At 43.2% G+C, this 20840-nt stretch overlaps 1 protein-coding gene across 3 annotated transcripts in view; it reads right to left on the bottom strand.

Annotated features, from left to right (window-relative positions):
- The window catches only part of MYO1B (myosin IB), a 338630-nt gene that overhangs the window by 179793 nt on the left and 137997 nt on the right, over positions 1 to 20840 (bottom strand). The gene's annotated exons all lie outside the window — the stretch shown is intronic.

Genomic DNA, 20840 nt, shown 5'->3' with positions numbered 1-20840 from the left:
TTTATGGTTAGAGAGAGAACTATTATCATGATATAGGAGGACCCGATAAGGATGGCCAAGCAGATAGCACTTGTCCTTGACTTTTGGAGAATGAGTAGAATGTGGTGAAACAGAATTTTAAATGTAGAAGACAAATATATTCAGAAAGTAGTGACTAGACAGAGGGCAGAAGACAGCTGGTGTAGGGTACTGAAGGGCCCTGAGCTGGGAAAAAAGGTAAACTGAGGCAAAACCGAGAGCGCAAGCTCCGGGGCTTCCAGGGGAGGGGAGGGACGCCTTGCACAGACTCTCCTCTGTCTACGTGGCGGTCATTACTGATGTCAGAGCATCCAGAGGGCAACAGTGTGACTGAGAATTACCAATGACAGATAGTCTGATGAAAAAAAGTTGAGGACAGCCATTGTAAATAATGGGGAGCCACCAAAAAAATTTTTTGTGCAGGGAAAGAAACAACAAAGAATGTAAGGGAGGTTTAATCAAGGGATAGGGATAGTCTGAACTAGCTGAGACAATGACTAGAAGCAGGGAGCTGCCCTGCTCCGTGCAGTTGCCCGGTCTGTGCACTCATCAGAGTGGGCCACCGACAGGGAAAGGGGGCTGGCAGCAAGCCAAGCTCCTGTGGGACTACGTTTACCCTGAAGGGCACCTTTTTCTCAGTGCATAAAAGGTACTCATCCAAGTAAGCAATGGGGAATCCAGCTGGGGCACAAATTTAGTAGTTTAGGAATAAAAACGAGGGTAGAACTAATAGAAATGAAACAAGAGAAATAACAAATGAATCTATCATAAAAAGTGGGAAATTAATTTGATGGAGGATATAAGAGGGGAGTTTAAGAAGACTAAGGAGGCTTTCTCATCCAAATGCGTACAGACTGACAGTTTGGCTGGTTGGTTTTTCAAAAAGCCAGGTAACACTGGGGGTCATAAAAAAGATACATAATTACACATATTACTTTATATTAAACCCTATAAACATATGCTTATTTGCCAATATTTTGCTGTAGTGCTGACACCTTTTCTTTAAGTATATGTCCCCTGACTTGAGTACCCAGTGGCCTTTTTTCTTTTGTTTTTTTTTTTGTTTTGTTTTTTAGTGAGAGAGACAGAAAAGATAGCAGATAGGGCGGAAGGGAGAGAGGTGAGAAAATCAACTCATAGTTGCAGCACCGTAGTTGTTCATTGATTGTTTTCTCATATGTGCCTTGATGGGGGAAGAGGGCTCCAGCTGAGTCACTGACCCCTTGCTCAAGCCAGTGACCTTGGGCTCAAGCCAGCGACCTTGGGCTTCAAAACAGGGACCTCTGGGCTCAAGTCGATGACCATAGGGTCATGCCTATGATCCCACACTCAAGCCAGTGACCTCACACTGAAGCCGATGAGCCATGCTGAAGCTGGTGATGCCAGGGTTTTGAACCTAGGTCCTCTCAGTGTCCCAGGTTGACACTCTATCCCACTGTGCCACCACCTGGTCAGGTTGGCCTTTCCTTTTTTAACCATCCTCATGGCAACATCCTCCAAGTCTGATCTCTTTAAAGAACAGTGAGACTAATAAAGACAACTGGGAAGCGATGTGGAGTAGACGCTCACTACTCCTTTCTATGGCAGGATCCTACAGCCCCGCCCTGCTGAATTCAGATACAGGGCCATTCAGGCTTCAGAGCAGCCTCTCTCTCAGTCCCAGGGATCGGCCATGCTCCAGAGAGTGCTGTTCCATCAATCACTGTGTTGACAGCACTGTGGAGCAGAGCCCCCACCTGACCTGCCATGCACACACAGTGTGAGTGTGGGCTGTTGCTTTGAGCCACTAAGATTCTCAGATTTTACATGGTCACAACTTAGCCTACCTATCCTGAATGACTGACAGTGTTAGTGGAAATACTTTTATTTTATGATCCCCCAAATCGGCCTCCCCTAAATCAGCTACAATCACTTTTTGAAACTTTACCAGGTGGTTTCCAAAACATTCACAAATGAATTTTCATAGAAAATAGTATTTTTGCACATATATTTAAAATCGTTGTATTAAATACGATAAGTACAACTACCATAAACAGGTTTGGGATAAACACAGTTGAGTCTAAACGAGCATCTGTCTCCACTGGTGGGAACACAAACTCAGGAGCACATGCAGGGCAGCGCCCTAACTTTGAGCATTTAGTGTTACGGACATCAGTTGACGTATTTTTCTCAAGGAAAAGAGCACTATTCCAGCAAGTCTGGAGGTCACTAAGAGCTTGTACTGTTTTCTAGAGCTGTGAGCCTACACAACTGTAAAGTACTATCATATTACCAGGTTAAAAATCTGGTTGGTTTTCAAGACTATATCCAACTACCATACTTACTCTGTCCCAAATGTACAGTCAGAAGTACTTAAGTCATTTTTAAAAAGTACAAAAATAACACTTCAAACCCACAACCAGACATAGTCAAGAATACAAGGTCACATGTCATTCCAATAAGCTGCCTCTTGAAGACAGAAGAACAAACAAACATACAAGTTACTATTAAAAACTAAATTTGAATGTCATACTTTAAAATTATATACTGTAAAATTGTCAACCGACATAAATGTTCCTCTCAAGATTGCCCAGCAAAATCTGGGTGCTTCTATTTCAGGTAGCCAAATCATAACTCTATTCGTAATTTATATACTTTTAGAAATCAGATAGTCAGCCTCTTCAATACAAACATAAACTTTTATGCAGAAATCATACTGATATATTTCAACAGACTACTAAGAGAAATACCATGTTAGCACATATATATCAGAGACCCCAAAACAGCCAACCATAGTTTAAATAACATATACTCACAAGTCAACCCTGACCCTTTCACCAATTCCATCATGAAAGGATCTCTCCTCGACATCAAATAAGATAGCCTTAACCTCTACATAGCTGTAATTCAAAAACCAAATAACAACAAAAATATCTGCAGGAGAAAGGCAGCAATACCACACCCACTAACATAATTCTTCCCCAGACTCTACTGGGATAGCTACCCACTCAAGTCTTATTTTAACCAAGGTAGGCTCTTGAAAAGAAAGGAACCCAAAACCAAACTCTAGAGAGAAAATCATTAATTTGTGAAATGAAGTAAACTCAAATATCAATTTCACTGAACCGTGGCTAAAATCATTGTTCTCACCATGTTGCTTTTGCTTTTTCACTATGAGATGAGCAATCATGAGGACAGGGCTGCAGAATGATTTAGTCTTATCTTTTTTTTTTTCTTTTTTGTGACAAACAGAGTCATACAGAGGGACAGATAGGGACAGACAGCCAGGAAGGGAGAGAGATGAGAAGCATCAACTCTTTGTTGCAGCTCCTTAGTTATTCATTGACTGTTTTCTCATATGTGCCTTGACTGGGGGGCTACAGCAGACCGAGTGACTCCTTGGCTCAAGCCAGTGAGCCTTGTTCAAACCAGATGAACCTGCGCTCAAGCTGACGACCTCAGGGTCTTGAACCTGGGTCTTACGCATCCCAGTTCGATGCTCTATCCACTGCGCCACCTCCTGGTCAGACTGATTTAGTCTTATCATCAAATAAAATGTACTGACACAAATTTTATGCCTGAGAGAATAAGTATGTTACCACAGGAGACTGAGTTACAGTTGAGAAGGAGTTGAAGACAGATTTCAATGATTCCAGGAAGAGAAAAGAGCCAAGGCCCAAAACCTGCCGAACATAGACACCACGGAACAAGAGGAGATGAGGGGTGAGACCAGAATAGCACAGGCCACCACAGCCAGGGGACAAGTGTATGACGACGAGCAGATGGGCAACAGTGTGGAGAATGAGAAAGCACGGGGCAAGGAGAGAGACAAGTGAGTCACCAAGCTTAGAATCCACCTGGTAGGGCCTGAATTGGGCCCCCCAAATTTTCTGTGTCCCCCCAAATTAATATATTGAAACCCTAATCCTCAGTATCTCAGAATGTGACTATGTGGAAGGACCATTAAAGACTAAGTTAAAATGAGACCATTAGGATATGCCCTAATCCACTGTGACCCTGTGAGGACGCAGCATGCTGGCCACTGCAACCCAAGAAGAGAGGCCTCAGAAGAAAACAAACCTGCTGATACCCTGGATCTTGGACTTTCAGCCTCCAGAACTGTAAGAAGATAAACCGAGTTTAAGCCACTCGGTCTGTGGTACCCTGCTATGGCAGCCCTGGCAGACGAATACACCATCGACAACCCCTTCTACCAACTTCCAACTTCTGTCTCTTCCTCCAAAGCTAAGGTTTCTAACAGAGCTTATCTTTGACAGCTGCCTGCCTCCCTAGGTACCCTCAGCTCACTTGGCACATGTGATTCAAACAGCCTCAAATAAAATGTCAACAACTGTTTGCTGCCTACTGCACCCCCTCCTTGAAACTGTCTCATGCTCTGGCCATTTCTTCCTGGCTGTCCACTTCCTACACCCATCACTCCTTATTATCCAAGTAGCTTTTCTTTCCTCTTCTGATCACAAAATGGAATCCCCAGAGGCCTATCATCCACCTTCCTCTATTCTCACTCCACCCACTAAGCGGCCCTCACAACATCCACAACTTAAAACCTAGATGCTGGTGATCCCACCGTTGAGACTTCAGGCCCTACATGTCAACAGTCTGCTGAACCTCACTGCTGGGGGCCCCACAGCCCAAACCCATGCCCTTCAGGCCGGGTTGTGCCACCCATTCTCCACACCACACGGGCAGAAACTTGGGAGTCATCCCAGTTTCTAACTTTCCGTAACCTGCCAATCCAGTCACGACATCCATCTTCTGATCAGAGCGGGGTACACAAAATGTTCACAATAATCTCTGGTGCAATCACCTCATTCTCAGAAAGTCATCCAAAATATGGAAAAGGTGGTACAAAAACTGTTCATCATAGTATATTATATACAACAGCAAAGTGGCAGAAGCAACCCAAATGCTCAAGAATAAAGGGATGTTTAAGAGAATTATGCACTCAATGAAATAATACACAACTATAAAATTTATTTCAAAACTATGAAGCAATAGAGAAAAACATATACTCTACGACAGTGATTTTCAACCTTTTTTTTTCCCATGGCACAAACACACACTAATTACTAAGGTCAGTGCCCCTGACTAAATACAACCATTTTCATCTCATGGCACAAATTAGTTACTAAGGGAGAAGAGGTCAGGGCCCCTTTTTCTTTAGTAATTAGTTTATGAGTGTGTGAGAAACAAAGGTTGAAAATCACTGCTCTACGACAGTGGTTCTCAAACTTTTTGAAGTCGGGGTGCATTTAAAATCCTACAAATAGGCCCTGGCTGGTTGGCTCAGTGGTAGAGCGTCAGCCTGGCGTGCAGAAGTCCTGGGTTCGATTTCCAGCCAGGGCACACAGGAGAAGCGCCCAACTGCTTCTCCACCCCTTCCCCTCTCCTTCCTCTCTGCCTCTCTTCCCCTCCCTCAGCCAAGGCTCCATTGGAGCAAAGTTGGTCCAGGCGCTGAGGATGGCTCCATGGCCTCTGCCTCAGGCGCTAGAATGGCTCTGGTTGCAACAGAGCAACGCCCCAGATGGGCAGAGCATTGCCCCCTGGTGGGTATGCCGGGTGGATCCTGGTCGGGCACATGTGGGAGTCTGTCTGACTGCCTCCCAGTTTCCAACTTCAGAAAAATACAATAAATAAATAAATAAATAAATAAATAATAAAATTAAATCCTACAAATAATTGTAGGCATGTTATATACAAATTTCTGAGAAATATGTTATAATAATTAAGTCAAATATTAAAGAAAAAAATATAAAGTCCAAGCATGCTTTTATGGTAATTAAACAAAATAAATACAACACAATTAAATTTATTCTGACATTAAAAAACATTTTTATGTTACATTTTTTGAGTTATGCTTTTTAGAATTCATAAAAAAGAGGGGTTAAAAAATAAAAAAACAAAAAGTTATCTTTTTGTATATATAGATACATTCTTAGTAAGATTTTGTAATTCAGCAGGTCCCAGTGCAAATGTGTTAAGTTTTTTCATTCTTGTGTTTATGAGAAACATGAGCCTGATGTGTCCTAGTAATTTCTTCAATGTTTGGGCATATATTTGAAAGGCAAACTCTCATTTCCTCATCAATACATTGAAGAATTCCTCTCTTTTTACTCTTAATTGTGTTGAGTGCAGAAACCCTCACCATACATATCATCTTAACTTTACACCAAACAAAGGATAGAAGAAACTTGCCTCCAGTCTTCCGGGGAACATGGGGGGTAGTGTAAACAATTCAGCACCACAGCTTAACAGCCTTTTGCAACCTAATCAGGCAAGTGAGGTGGGGGGGGGGGGGGGTTGGGCAGACTATCAGCTTACAGACAATTCCCCACACCTCTGTTGTTCAAAATTCTAAACTCCAAAAACCCTGTTGGTTTTTTGGTCCCCAACAGGCATATATTTCTCTGGAATACCATAGGACACACCTGGAAATCTTCTAGGGCGCACCAGTGCGCCCTGGCACACACTTTGAGAACCACTGCTCTACAATAACATCATTTTAAACCACAAACATAAAAAGCTTGGAAAAGAATATTCAGAAATGATCATTGTTGATATTTTAGAATAGTTGGCTCAAGTGGTCTCTTTTTTAGCTCCATTTTCCAAACTTTCAGTAATGTTCCTTAAAAGACTCTCTAGTACAAAATATTCAAAAGGGAGTTCTAGTAATCTCGGACTTTCTGAACTGATTGGTTTTAAGATAATGGGAAGTTTTACTATTGAATTCCCTTCAACCTCCATTCCACCTCCATGATACATCTGTTGCAACATCCAATGCAAACTCTCATAAAATAGTTTCCCCCTAAATCCTACTGTATTTGTAGCCCTTACATAAGATCCTGAAAATTGATTAATTCTTTCAAGAAATCCAACTGGACACATAGACAGCTGGATGACTGTGGAACTGGGCTCCCAACATCTGCTGCAGTAACTAACTATTCAAGAAAGAAAAGATCACCACACACCAGCCGCTCTCAAGAACACAAGCATAGCCCCAGCCAGATAGCTCAGCTGGTTAGAGCGTCATCCCTATGTGCAAAGGTCGGGGTTTGATCCCCGGTCAGGGCACATACAAGAAGAGATCAATGTTTCTGTCTCTCGCTCTCTCAAATAAATTAATTTGAAAAAAAGAGAAAAAATGAATGCAAGTGTAAAGCTGGAAGCAGAAATCACCAGTCAAGTGGCCTCTCTATCAAATACGTGACAGGCTTGCTGCCAGGTAAGGAGGGGCACTTTCTCCATCCAAGGAGTCCATGAGATAGTCTCTAGGTCACCTCGAGACGATGTAAAATGATATGTTTCCTTTGTTTGTTTTTTAAATTGGCAATAAATGGTGCATATTAAGACTGGGCTGACAATTTTACCATTATTTCATCAACTCTCATGCCCACCCTCAGCATGCTAAGGTGACCTGAGAAATTTCTCTTCCTCCATGTATAGATGTATGTGAAACAGGCAGCAGACACAAACATAACACAAGAACCTCATACCCACACCTATGTGGCTCTGTGTTGAAACCTGACAAAGCAGAGACTTTTGCTTTACTCAAGTGATGTGCATACTGTTTCTAATTTAAAGAATTCCTGAGATAGCCTGACCAGGCGGTGGCGCAGTGGATAGAGCAGAGGACCCAGGTTCGAAACTTCAGTCGCCGACTTGAGCATGGGCTCATCCAGCTTGAGTACTGGCTCACCAGTTTGAGCACGGGGCTGCTGGCTTGAGCTTGGGATCACAACATGAGCCCATGGTCGCTGGCTTGAGCCCAAAGGACATTGTCTTGAAGCCCAAGGTCACTGGCTTGAGCAAGGGGTCACTCACTCTGCTGTAGCCCCCTGTCAAGGCACATATGAGAAAGCAATCGATGAACAACTAAGGAGACTAAGGAGCTTCAATGAAGAATTGATGCATCTCATCTCTCTCCCTTCCTGTCTGTCCTTCTCTCTCTCTTTCTCTCTCTCTCTGTCACACACACAAAAAAAAGTTCCTGTGATGAATCCATTTGAAAAGTAAATGCTATGGAAACAACCAAAAAGCCCGTCAATAGATGACTGGATAAAGAAGAGTGGTACATATACACTATGGAATACTACTCAGCCATAAGAAATGATGACATCAGATCATTTACAGCAAAATGGTGGGATCTTGATAACATTATACGAAGTGAAATAAGTAAATCAGAAAAAAACAGGAACTGCATTATTCCATACATAGGTGGACATAAAAGTGAAACTAAGATACATTGATAAGAGTGTGGTGGTTACAGGGGGGGGAGGGGAGAGGGGAAAGGGAGAGGGGAAAGGGAGAGGGAAAGGGGGAGGGGGAGGGGGAGGGGCACAAAGAAAACTAAATAGAAGGTGACAAGAGGACAATCTGACTTTGGGTAATGGGTATGCAACATAATTGAACGACAAGATAACCTGGACTTGTTATCTTTGAATATATGTATCCTGATTTATTGATGTCGCCCCATTAAAAAAAGAAAACTATTTAAAAAAAAAAAAAAAAGAAAAAGAAAAGTAAATGCTAAATCCTCATTATACCCACTCTATAAATCCAGACTCCACTGTGCCAGTGCTAGACTTCCTTACAGCAAAGAACATTTATAAACATGTTACATTCAAATTAGGCATTTGTGGTGGGAGGGGAAAAACACTGTATACTGTGCAATAAGGTGCAGGAAGGCATCACCTTATTTAAATCCCCTCAACTCGATTTTACATTCAACTGTAAAATCTCATTGAAATTAGCAATATTTCTCAAGCCACCAGCTCTCCGGCAAGATCGCTGCCGCACCTTCCTTGAAATCCGTGTCAGTACTACGTATTTGGAGACACTTACAGAATGCACTGCTTAAGAATAAATTCCTGCAGATACAAGACATTGAGCGGGAAAGCCCATTTCTCCACTCAGACAAGAGGAGGTGCGTGAAAGGAAAGTTGGAAAGTTCACTGAACTTTTTCAGAAAGTAATTAAAATTCATGGCCTTTTGAGGAAATGTGCCAGATTTGGCAAAGTTTTCTTTGTAAAAATATATTTTGGTAATTTTTCAGACTTCTGTTATTCTAGTTTGGAAAACTTTAAAATTCTGACACATAACAAAATGGTAGCAATACAGTTAACCCTAAGCAAAATAGGGAAAGATGAAAAAAGGTACAATAGCTTCAGCATTCCCTCAATCTTTCAGCCTCCCAAGCCCTCGACATCTCTGGACCTTTTGGGAGGTCACAGGCCCCCAGAGTTCAGTGAGCTAGTAAGTTAATTCATTTGTTCATTCATTCACTCTAGGTTTGACTAAATAAAGGGCAATTTAATTTAGACTTTTGAGGTTGAAAAGTCAATTTTTACAATTGAAAAATAAGAAATAGTACTGGTCAGCTAGCTCAGCTGGTTAGCGCATCATCCCGTATGCCAAGGTTCAAGTTCAATCCTGGGTCAAAGGACATATAAGAATCAACCAACGAGCCTGACCAGGCAGTGGCGCAGTGGATGAAGCGTCGGACTGGGATGCGGAGGACCCAGGTTCAAGACCCCGAGGTCGCCAGCTTGAGCACGGACTCATCTGGTTTGAGCAAAGCTCACCAGCTTGGACCCAAGGTCGCTGGCTCAAGCAAGGGGTTACTCGGTCTGCTGAAGGCCCGTGGTCAAGGCACATATGAGAAAGCAATCAATGAACAACTAAGGTGTCACAACGAAAAACTGATAATTGATGCTTCTCATCTCTCTTCATTCCTGTCCTTTCTGTCTGTCCCTATCTATTCTCTCTCTGACTCTGTCTCTGTAAAAAAAAAAAAAAAAATCAACCAACGAATGCATAAATAAGTGGAACAACAAATTGATAGTCTCTCCCTCCCCCCTCTAAGATCAATAAATTAAAAAAAAAAATAAAATAGAATCTATTTTGAATATCAATGTGTGTGCACCATTTCTTCATGACAGTAAGTAAAAGAGAAAGATGGAGTATTGAAAGGGGAGGGCGTCAAGGGGAAGGGGCCTGAGTGAGACCCAAGGAGGCCGAGTAACAGATGGACAGAGACCCACTCAGGGAGAGCAGCAAGAAACAAAACAGGAAAATAATGACAAGAAAAGAAACATGCAAAGGAGGAAGAGTTTCACAAGGAATCACATGCCCATCTTCTAACTTTTGGGGATACTTCTGCTAAAGACTTATAAACACAGTCACATTTCTGCAACTCGAAGCATAAATGGGAAAGTACTCCACCTGTGGATGCATTAGAGCAGGCAGACCCAGGTGGCCACCCCGATCTGCCCCACTTGGGTGAGCACTTCAGCAACTGCCAGCCTGGCTTTTTCTCCTAAGAATTTTTATTTTCTTTTTTTTTTTATTTATTCATTTTAGAAAGGAGAAAGAAAAGGAGAGGAGAGAGAGACAGAGAGAGAGAAGGGGGGAGGAGCAGGAAGCATCAACTCCCATATGTGCCTTGACCAGACAAGCCCAGGGTTTCGAACTGGCGACCTCAGCGTTTCCAGGTCGACGCTTTATCCACTGCGCCACCACAGGTCAAGCCTCCTAAGAATTTATTATATTGGTAACATAACCAGATTACTGAATATGTGAACAATAAGAGAAATAAAAGTAAAAAGTCATCCCAATCTACTATACTAACACGATCTCTGTTCACATTTTGGTTTCTTCCTTTGCCATCTTTCTTCCTACATATTTTTTAGGAGTAACTGGAGTCCCGTATCAAATCAGACATTATACACACTGCTTGGATTTGAACAGACCTTAGTATCTGGCACTGGAGAGAAAGAACCCCAGGAATCCATTTTCAGGAAAGACTGAACAGTAACTAACATTGACTCTGAGCACTTGCTCTGTGGCAGACACTATTCTAAGCACTTGCATGCATCAACACACCTAATCCCTATTATAACACAAAGAAGAAGGCTCTATTATTGCATAGAGAAAAAGGAAGTAGAGACAGATTAAGTTCCATGCCCAAGAACATAGGCCACTAAACAGAATAGTCAAGTTTCAAAACCAACACTACTGGTCAAGATGGAAACATAGGTAAATGAGGTTCTCACATTGTCCCACAACCACATCAGAATTACAACAAAACTACACAACAACCATCATTCAGAACCATCTGAAATCTAGCTGAACATAACTCCTACAACTAGGGATTTAAAGAAAAAGCCACATTGAGACTGATACAAGGGAGAGAGATGCAGAACAAGCTGGTCCCGCACCCAGCGGGCTGATAAAGATCAGAAGGGATATCTCAGTTGCACAGCTTCCCACTAAGGCTCAAGGGGTCCCAAACCCACACCAGCCCCCCTCAAGCCAGGGTTCCAGTGCTACAAGAAGTCCCCATAACTTCTGGCTGTAAAAATCAGCAGGAATTAAGTAGAGTGAGGTGGAGAGCTGCTGGAGCCCCAGGCAGTTTTTTTGGGTTTTTTTTACTGTAATTAATTTTTAGGGGGAGGGGGAAAAGAGAGAAACATTAAATTGTTGTTTCATTTACTTATGCTTTCATTGGTTGATCCTTGAATGTGCCCTGACTGGGGACTGAGCCACACTCTAACCACCTTACCTACTCCACCAGGGCCAGGCAGTTCCTCTTCAAGGTTCCACACACAGACTTACTCTGACTCACTCCCTGAGTTCCAGTTCTGGGACCGCAACTCAAAAAACACCAGGTACGGAGGGGCAGGAACTGAAATGTCTGGCTAACGGTGAAAGTTACTAGGGCAGCTCTCTCCCGCACGAAGGCTGGCAGAGGCCACTGTTCCTTTGATGAGCCCTCCCCTGCACAGAGCTGGCTGGCTGGCCCACATCTCAGTCTCCCTCGGCCTGGCTATCACTTGCCGGCCCTGGGATTCCCTGAGAACCCGCCCCACCAAACTCGTGGGCCCATCCAAGATGTTTCAAATGGCTTTTCCATACAAATAGTATGTCTTCCCTAAAATCTCTCAAACAAGCAGTATCTAACCTCCCCGTGCCCCATACCTCTCACTAAGTGGCCCCAAGCCTTGTACTAGCACAGGGGTCAGGAACCTATGGCTCATGAGCCAGATGTGGCTCTTTTGATGGCTGCATCTGGCTCGCAGACAAATCTTTAATAAAAATAATAATAACATTAAAAATATAAAACATTTTCATGTATTACAATCCATTCATTTCCTACCGCTCATGTTCAGTTTTTTGGGGTTTTTTTACTGTAATTGATTAATTTTTAGGGGGAGGGGGAAAAGAGAGAAACATTAAATTGTTTCATTTACTTATGCTTTCATTGGTTGATTCTTGAATGTGCCCTGACTGGGGATTGAGTCACACTCTAACCAACTTACCTACTCCACCAGGGTCAGGTTGTGGGTAGCTGGAGCCAATCACAGCTGTCCTCTGGGACAACACCAAATTTTTATTGGATAACGCGTAATGTACACGTGTTGTTGTATGGCTCTCATGGAATTACATTTTAAAATATATGGCGTTCATGGCTCTCTCAGCCAAAAAGTTTCCCGACCCCTGTACTAGCAGCAGCCAGCCTTGGTTCGCAGCTTGGCCTTTCCTTGGCTCCTCCAAGCCCAGCACACATCTGCAGATCACTTTGTAGCTCAAGCTGGGTGGCCTGGACAAAACACAGGTGGTGGCTGACCTTGGCCTGCACCTCCCAAGGGGCCCCAGAGCCAGCACACCCAGTGGACAGTGGTGGGTGTCACAGCCAGTCCTTGCAGCTAATCAGCCAGGGGGCAAATCTCTCCCACTGACCTGTCAATGGCAATCAAAGGTCAACTAAAACAGGAGGGTGTATACAACCCACACAGAGGCGGGGGGTGACCTGGAGTGTAGAGCCTGGGTGATTTGGTAGGCTGTGCCAGTGCACACTACAACACACCGACTATATTAGGCCCCTCTACCAAGCCTGGGAGACGTAGGTCTACATAATACACAGAAGCAAACATTGGTAGGCTGCCAAACTGAGGAGACAAAGAAGCATGCTCCAAATGATAAAACAGAATAAAACTCCAGAAAAAGAACTAAATAAAATGGAGAAAGGCAACTACTAGGTGCAGAGTTCAAAATATTGGTTATAAGAATGCTCAATGGGCCCTGGCCGGTTGGCTCAGCGGTAGAGCGTCGACCTGGCGTGCGGGGGACCCGGGTTCGATTCCCAGCCAGGGCACATAGGAGAAGCGCCCATTTGCTTCTCCACCCCCCTCCCCTCCTTCCTCTCTGTCTCTCTCTTCCCCTCCCGCAGCCAAGGCTCCATTGGAGCAAAGATGGCCCGGGCGCTGGGGATGGCTCCTTGGCCTCTGCCCCAGGCGCTAGAGTGGCTCTGGTCGCGGCAGAGCGACCCCCCGGAGGGGCAGAGCATCGCCCCCTGGTGGGCAGAGCGTCGCTCCTGGTGGGCGTGCCGGGTGGATCCCGGTCGGGCGCATGCGGGAGTCTGTCTGACTGTCTCTCCCCGTTTCCAGGGCTTCAGAAAAATACAAAAAAAAAAAAAAAAGAATGCTCAATGAACTTAGGGGAAAAGAATAGTTAAACTTAGAACTTTAACAGCATAAAAAGAGGTATAGAAACCATAAAAAAGAAACAGTCAGAAATGAAAAATACACTCATTGAACTAATTTATAGGGAATCAACAGCAGAGTAGATTAAGCCAATAATCAAATCAGCATTTGGAATATAAAGAAGCAAAAAACTAAACAAAAAAAAACCCCACCCAATTAGAACAGCAAAAGAAAAAAAGAATCCAAAAAGAATGAAGATGGTGTAAGGAGCCTCTGGGACAACTTCAAGTGTATCATGCTGAAAGGATAAAAGAGAGAGCAAGAAATTGAAAGCCTATTTGAAAAGGTAACAATGGAAAACTTCCCTAACTTGGTGAAAGAAAGAGACATACAAGTCCAGGAAGCACAGAGAGTCCCAAACAAGATGAACCCAAAAAGACCCACACCAAGACATATCATAATTAAAATACAAAAGTTTAAAGACAAAGAGAGACTCTTAAAAGCAGCAACAGAAAAGCAGTTACCTACAAAGGAGCTCCCATAAGACTGTCAGCTGATTTCTCAACAGAAACTTTGCAGGCCAGACCCAAGTGGCAAGAAATATTCAAAGTGATGAAAGGCAAGGCCCTACCACCAAGATTACTCTACCCAACAAAGCTGTCATTAAAATCAAAGGACAAATAAAGAGCTTTCCAGACAAATGAAAGCTAAAGCAGTTCATCAACACCAAACCAGTATTTCATGAAATGTTAAAGGACTTTCTGTAAGAAGAAGAAGAAAAAAAAAGATAAAAAATATAAACAATAAAATGGCAATAAATACATACCTATCACCTGACCAGGCACTGGCGCAGTGGACAGAGTGTTGGACTGGGAAGCAGAGGACCCAAGTTAAAAACCCCAAGGTCGCCAGTTTGAGCGTGGGGTCACCAGCTTGAGCGTGGGATCACAGACATGACCCCTGGTCGCTGGCTTGAGCCCAAAGGTCACTGGCTTGAGCCCAAGGTCACTGGCTTGAGGAAGGGGTCACTCACTCTGCTATAGCCCCCCAGTCAAGGCACATAAGGGAAAGCAATCAATGAACAACTAAGGTGTCACAACAAATATTGATGCTTCTGATCTTTCTCCCTACTGTCTGTCTGTCCCTATCTGTCCCTCTCTGTCTTTGTAACACACACACACACACACACACATACACACACAAAGAAAACAAAAGTACCTATCAACAAATGAATCTAAAAAAAGAAAACAAAATAAATGAAGAAGCAGAACAGAAACAGACTCATTTTGATGGCTACCAGATGGGAGGTTGTTAGAGGGATGGGTATAAAAAGGTGAAGGGATTAAAAAGAACAAAGTGATTGTTACAGAATAGTCATGGGGATGTAAAGTACAACCTAGGGAACATAGTCAATAATATTCTAATAACGATGCATGGAGTCAGATGGGTCCTAGATTTATTAAAATGATCACTTAGTAAATTCTCTAATGTAGAATCACTGGAGTGTATACCTGAAACTATTATTATATTGTATGTCATCTGTAATTGAAAAATAAAAAATGATCTAAATTAAAAATATATATATTCTTTCTCCAGAGCCCAGCCCATGACCATTGCACTACACACTGCCACACTGCTTCCCACTGAGGCAAGAGCTACTCATCACCCCGTAAAAGAGAGTACAGACGCAAAGCCTTAGCCAAGGAGCAGTGATTCCAGGTGGACTAAGGTGTGTGTAACTCAGACTGGACAACTCCTGCCCACCCACACCCCATTTACACCTGAGCCCAGTGAATGTTTGAAAAGGTACCATAGGGAGAGGGGAGAAGGTTGACCCAAAGTTGGCCGTGCTCAGGGCTTCTCCTGACCTAGGAGCAAGGCCCAGCCTGACGGCGCGGAGTCCAGGACACTGTTGTGTCATGTGCCCAGCAGCCGCCAGTACTGGAGGCAAAGGCACTCTTTGATGCAGATGGCAGAGCAGGGACTGTGAGTGAGATGGCCAGTTGTCCCACTCAAGCTACATCACCAAGGCAGCCCTCTCTTAACTCAAGCGGTTTCACTTGAGAAAGGGGGACGTACTGACAAAAAATAAATATTTTCATGTCATCATTATTTAAACATTAATAAATACCACTGCTATAATTTACTAAGAAGTAATAACTTGATAATTACTTACTGTAAGTTACTGATTACTAAAATTTCCATCCTTCTACCATTAAGAATAAGCCTCACCTTAGGGATTCTGGGCCCGTTTTTCACTGGCTGAAAAGCTCTCCCATCCTCCTCCTCTATAAAATTAATCCTCCAGCCTTAGTACAGATGTCAGTTTCCTCACACAGGCCCTCTCTCTACCCCCTGTCTGAAGTCTCCTCTCCCCACCTGTCTTTTTCTCACAGCCTCTTTCTTGTCCTTTTCATTCATAGCATCTCTCACAATCCATAAACACACCATAAATACTTGTGTTCGTGTCTGCAGTGTTCAGTGCCCTCATACTCCAAGAGAGCAGAAACTCCATCTGCTCTATTCACCATTACAGACTCAGGGCCTGGCATACACTAGGCTCCCAAACACCTGATGAGTGAATAAATAAATAAATGCGTTAAAGAACTAAAAGTAGCCTGAACAGGTGGTGGCACAGTGGATAGAGCATCGGACTGGGATGTGGAGGACCAGGTTCGAGACCCCGAGGTCGCCAGCTTGAGCGCAGGCTCATCTGGTTTGAGCAAAAGCTCACTGGCTTGGACCCAAGGTCGCTGGCTTGAGCAAGGGGTTACTCGGTCTACTGAAGGCCCGCGGTCAAGGCACATATGAGAAAGCAATCAATGAACAACTAAGGTGTCGCAACGAAAAACTGATGATCGATGCTTCTCATCTCTCTCCATTCCTGTCTGTCTGTCCCTATCTATCCCTCACTCTGACTCTCCGTCTCTGTAAAAAAAAACAAAAAACCTAAAAGTAATCCCCCTTATGTCTAGAAGTATATGTATAATTTTAAAAGGAGAGCTAATTGTGACATTTCCACTACAGGCTGTTACTTTGTCCTCTATTAGAAAAGCCACCCAACCTCAGGCTCCCATAGCAAACACAAATTTAAATGTAAACTTCATCAATCAAGAATCATCTATAAACAAATACAAAATCAATACCATTCTTGTTTAGTGGCAACACCAACCATAAATGTGTTAAACAATTTCATTCACAATGACCACAGAAACTATAAAACACCTTGGCACAAATCTAATAAGAAATGTGAAAAAGTTTTACACATAAAACTACAAAATGCCATTGAAGGCTATAAAAAGGCTAAATATATAAAGAGGCACATTAGGTTGTGGACGGGAAGCCACAAACACATAAAGCTGTCAATTTTCCCTGAATTTCTCTATAAATGCAATGTATACAATTCCAATAACAAAATTTTTTAAAACTACCACATGCAAGAACAGATATGCAAGTTAACCTGTGTGAAGGGAGAGAATGCAATATGCATGTGATATATCAAAGGACACAAAAATAGAAAATGACGTTTTGTATAAATTTGTATAGTTTAACTATAATGGGTGTATAATGTTACCTTCAATATTTTGACTGTCACCGTTTCCCCTTTCTTTTTTTTCTTTTTTTCTTTTTTTTTTTTTTTTTTTGTATTTTTCTGAAGCTGGAAACGGGGAGAGACAGTCAGACAGACTCCCGCATGCGCCCAACCGGGATCCACCCGGCACGCGCACCAGGGGGCGACGCTCTGCCCACCAGGGGGCGATGCTCTGCCCCTCCGGGGTGTCGCTCTGTCACGACCAGAGCCACTCTAGCGCCTGGGGCAGAGGCCAAGGAGCCGTCCCCAGCGCCCGGGCCATCCTTGCTCCAATGGAGCCTCGGCTGCGGGAGGGGAAGAAAGAGACAGAGAGGAAGGAGGGGGAGAGGTGGAGAAGCAGATGGGTGCTTCTCCTGTGTGCCCTGGCCGGGAATCGAACCCGGGACTTGCGCACGCCAGGCCAACGTTCTACCACTGAGCCAACCGGCCAGGGCTCCCCTTTCTTTTTTTAAGTTGTGAAACAGTAAATGCTGTAAGTTCAGAAGAGCAAGAGTCTGGGGAAAATGAAGAAGCCGGGAAGAAAGCTGGGTTGTGGAAGATGTGTAGGTGTGACAGGTGGAGAGGGGGCTTCCAAGGTGAAGAAAAGATCCAAGAGAAGAAGGAAATAAAAATTCCGAAGACATTATTTGAAAGTGATCTCCGTGTGACTCACTCTGATTTTCCCATAGAAAGTCAGAGAGTGCCAGTTTTAGAAATGGACAATGAAGTGACTCAGCAGTGTTATCGATCTAATGATGCATCAAAAAGTGATCCAATGGTCACACAAGTTGGGACATATGCATTTTATATCTCCCTCTTGGAGAGTCACTGTGCAGTCACAAATAAAAGACCACCATGAGAAGTCCCTCTGCAAAGAAACTTATTTTCAAATGTTTTTTGACCAACACCTACTCAGCCAAAGAACCCTTTTTCACATGAACCTCTACTGATTTTATGGGTTTGGTTTTTTTTCCCAACCTACTAACTTTTCATAGAATAACCCACCTTGGGAAATGCTACATTCCAGTAATCCAGCCTTTTAAAAATCTGAACCAGAAAGAGGCTTAAGGATTTGAAAATAACAAGGCAACAATCAACCAAACACAGCGACTGATTGGGTGGGTGTGAAGGTCATAAAAAATATAGAAGTAGGTGATGCTTCTGAAATCCAAAGTGATGACAGTGATAGAAATGTGATTAGCACAGTGAACTCACAAGAGGTTCAACTCTTAAGTAATGGGCACCAAGCTTGGATTTAGATAGCTTTGGAAGACAGTGAGATATTCCCTTAAACTGAGCAAGAAGTTAAAAGACTTGGTTGGGGTCCAGTTCCCAGATCAGTCCCTAATTAGCATAAAGAACCTGAGGCAGGTCTCAAATAAAATAAAAGGGTTTCAGCAGAGACCTTTAAGGCCCTTTCAACTTTAACATTCTACCATTTCAAGAAAATCAAAATACCAATGAATAATCAGGTTTCACCTTTACAGAAGGTGTGAAATGAATAGCATATAGGCTAAAAAAGAAACAATTCAAGAATGTGAATGAATATATGGGTTTAAATATACAGCTCACAAAAATTAGGGGGTATTTCAAAATGAGTATGGAGCAATAAAATATCCCCTAATTTTTGTAAGCAGTATATATGGGTGAGAGAGTTGTAAAAGATTATGCAATTAAGGATGTTTAAGAGATATCCCTGAAACCCATAAAGCTATCATCAAGTATAACTCCAGCCTCCTTCCCCAGTGTACAGAATACTTAGTACTCTCCTGAATCTGACCCAGTGTGGCAACTCATATATTTTTATGAATGCCTCTCAACACCCTAAAGTTTTCAGGCAAGTGAGAACCTTTTCCTCGATGGCTCACCACATCAGGAGTAGATCAAAACTGTGTCCTACTTATTACAAGATTGCTAGAGGACCTCAAAACAGCAAGCCATGCAAACTGGCAGAAGCCCAATGTTCATAAAAATTAAGCCTTTCCTAGAAGCATGTAGGTTGGACTATAACAATAAAATAGTGACGATCCTCTGAAGCACTTTCAGAGGAAAAAGTGAACAACCTGGAACCAAGCCTATCTGCAATCTGAACACTGCAGGTAGGGCTTCAGGGTCTAATAATACGTTATTTAAAAGCAAGGAGCACTGAGGGAGAAGAGAAAAGATGAACACCGGAAAATATAAGTAGGAGCCAGCAGGAACTTTGCAATTAAGGTTTTTTGAGAGGTTTCTTTTTGGTTAAAGTGTGTGAAAAACCTCTTTTATGAAACCAGTAAAAATGATATGAAAATGCACTATAACAAAGCCAATGATTAACAATCTGCTCCATTGTTCTTTTGAATCAGTGCTCCAAAATCTCTTTAAGGATCCTGAGTTGTTTTATCTTTTTTAACACGTAGAAAAACTTGGACAATTTTGAATTGTATTTTCACTTTAGCACAGCAAAATGAACACAATTTCAAGGTATCTTGAGTCCACACAGGACTGGCTGGAAAGTCCTGGGAAGCCAGAGAGACCTGGTCTCCTCTTGCTCTCTCCCAGCTAGCAAGGAAAACCAAGCACATGGTATTTTTTGAAGCTCAGAGTAGTTTTTTATTTGATAAGGAAAGGATATCAATTTCACTTCTCTCTAGATCTCAATTTCTAGAACTACTTATCTTGAAGGAGTATAAATCCATACCAACTCCTTCCTTCTCCCTGTACACCCAAGCCCCCGCTCTGCAGTGCCTCTCGTACCATTTCATCCACATGTGTCAGACTCTGAGCTCCAACTGGATGCCCCACAGCATACTGCACTCAGGTGGAGATGAGCAGAGATGAGACAACCCCCCTAAAACTCCCCTCGGACCTTCTAATTCAGGGGTCGGGAACCTATAGCTCACGAGCCAGATGTGGCTCTTTTGATGGCTGCATCTGGCTTGTAGACAAATCTCTAATAAAAAAAATAATGTTAAAAATATAAAACATTCTGGCCCTGGCCTGTTGGCTCAGTGGTAGAGCATCGGCCTGGCATGCAGGAGCCCCGGGTTCGATTCCTGGCCAGGGCACACAGGAGAAGCACCCATCTGCTTCTCCACCCCTCCCCCTCTCCTTCCTCTCTGTCTCTCTCTTCCCCTCCAGCAGCCAAGGCTCCATTAGAGTAAAGATGGCCCAGGCGCTGAGGATGGCTCTGTGGCCTCTGCCTCAGGCGCTAGAATGGTTCTGGTCGCAACAGAGGAATGCCCCAGATGGGCAGAGCATCGCCCCCTGGTGGGCATGCTGGGGGGGATCCCGGCCGGGCGCATGCGGGAGTCTGTCTGACTGCCTTCCCGTTTCCAACTTCAGAAAAATACAAAAATACAAAAATATATATATATATATATATAACACTCTCATGTATCACAATCCATTCATTTCCTACCACTCTTGTTCATGATTGTGGGTGGCTGGAGCCAATCAGGAAGTTAACTTCCCTCCTTTTAACCAAGTAGTCAGCTAGCTAATTGCAGAAACCCTTTTGACGAAGATTGCTAAAAGAAAAGAAGATAAGGAATATCATACTTTTCAGCAGGAATGGACAGAGGAATTCACCTTTGTGGAGAGAGCAGGTTCTGCAGTGTGTCTAATATGCAATGATAAAATTGCATTGATGAAACGGTCAAATATAAAGCGGCACTTCGACACATGCCATACTACATTTGCATCAAAATATCCAGTGGGGGACAGCAGGAAGAAAGCATGTCAAGAGCTACTGTGCAGAGTGCAAGCTAGTCAGCAGCAACTCTTGTGT

This window comes from Saccopteryx leptura, chromosome 7 (genome assembly GCF_036850995.1).
Source record: "Saccopteryx leptura isolate mSacLep1 chromosome 7, mSacLep1_pri_phased_curated, whole genome shotgun sequence".
NCBI lineage: Eukaryota > Metazoa > Chordata > Mammalia > Chiroptera > Emballonuridae > Saccopteryx > Saccopteryx leptura.
The sequence above is the reverse complement of the archived record's forward strand: the minus strand, read 5'-3'. Positions and strand labels throughout refer to the sequence as shown.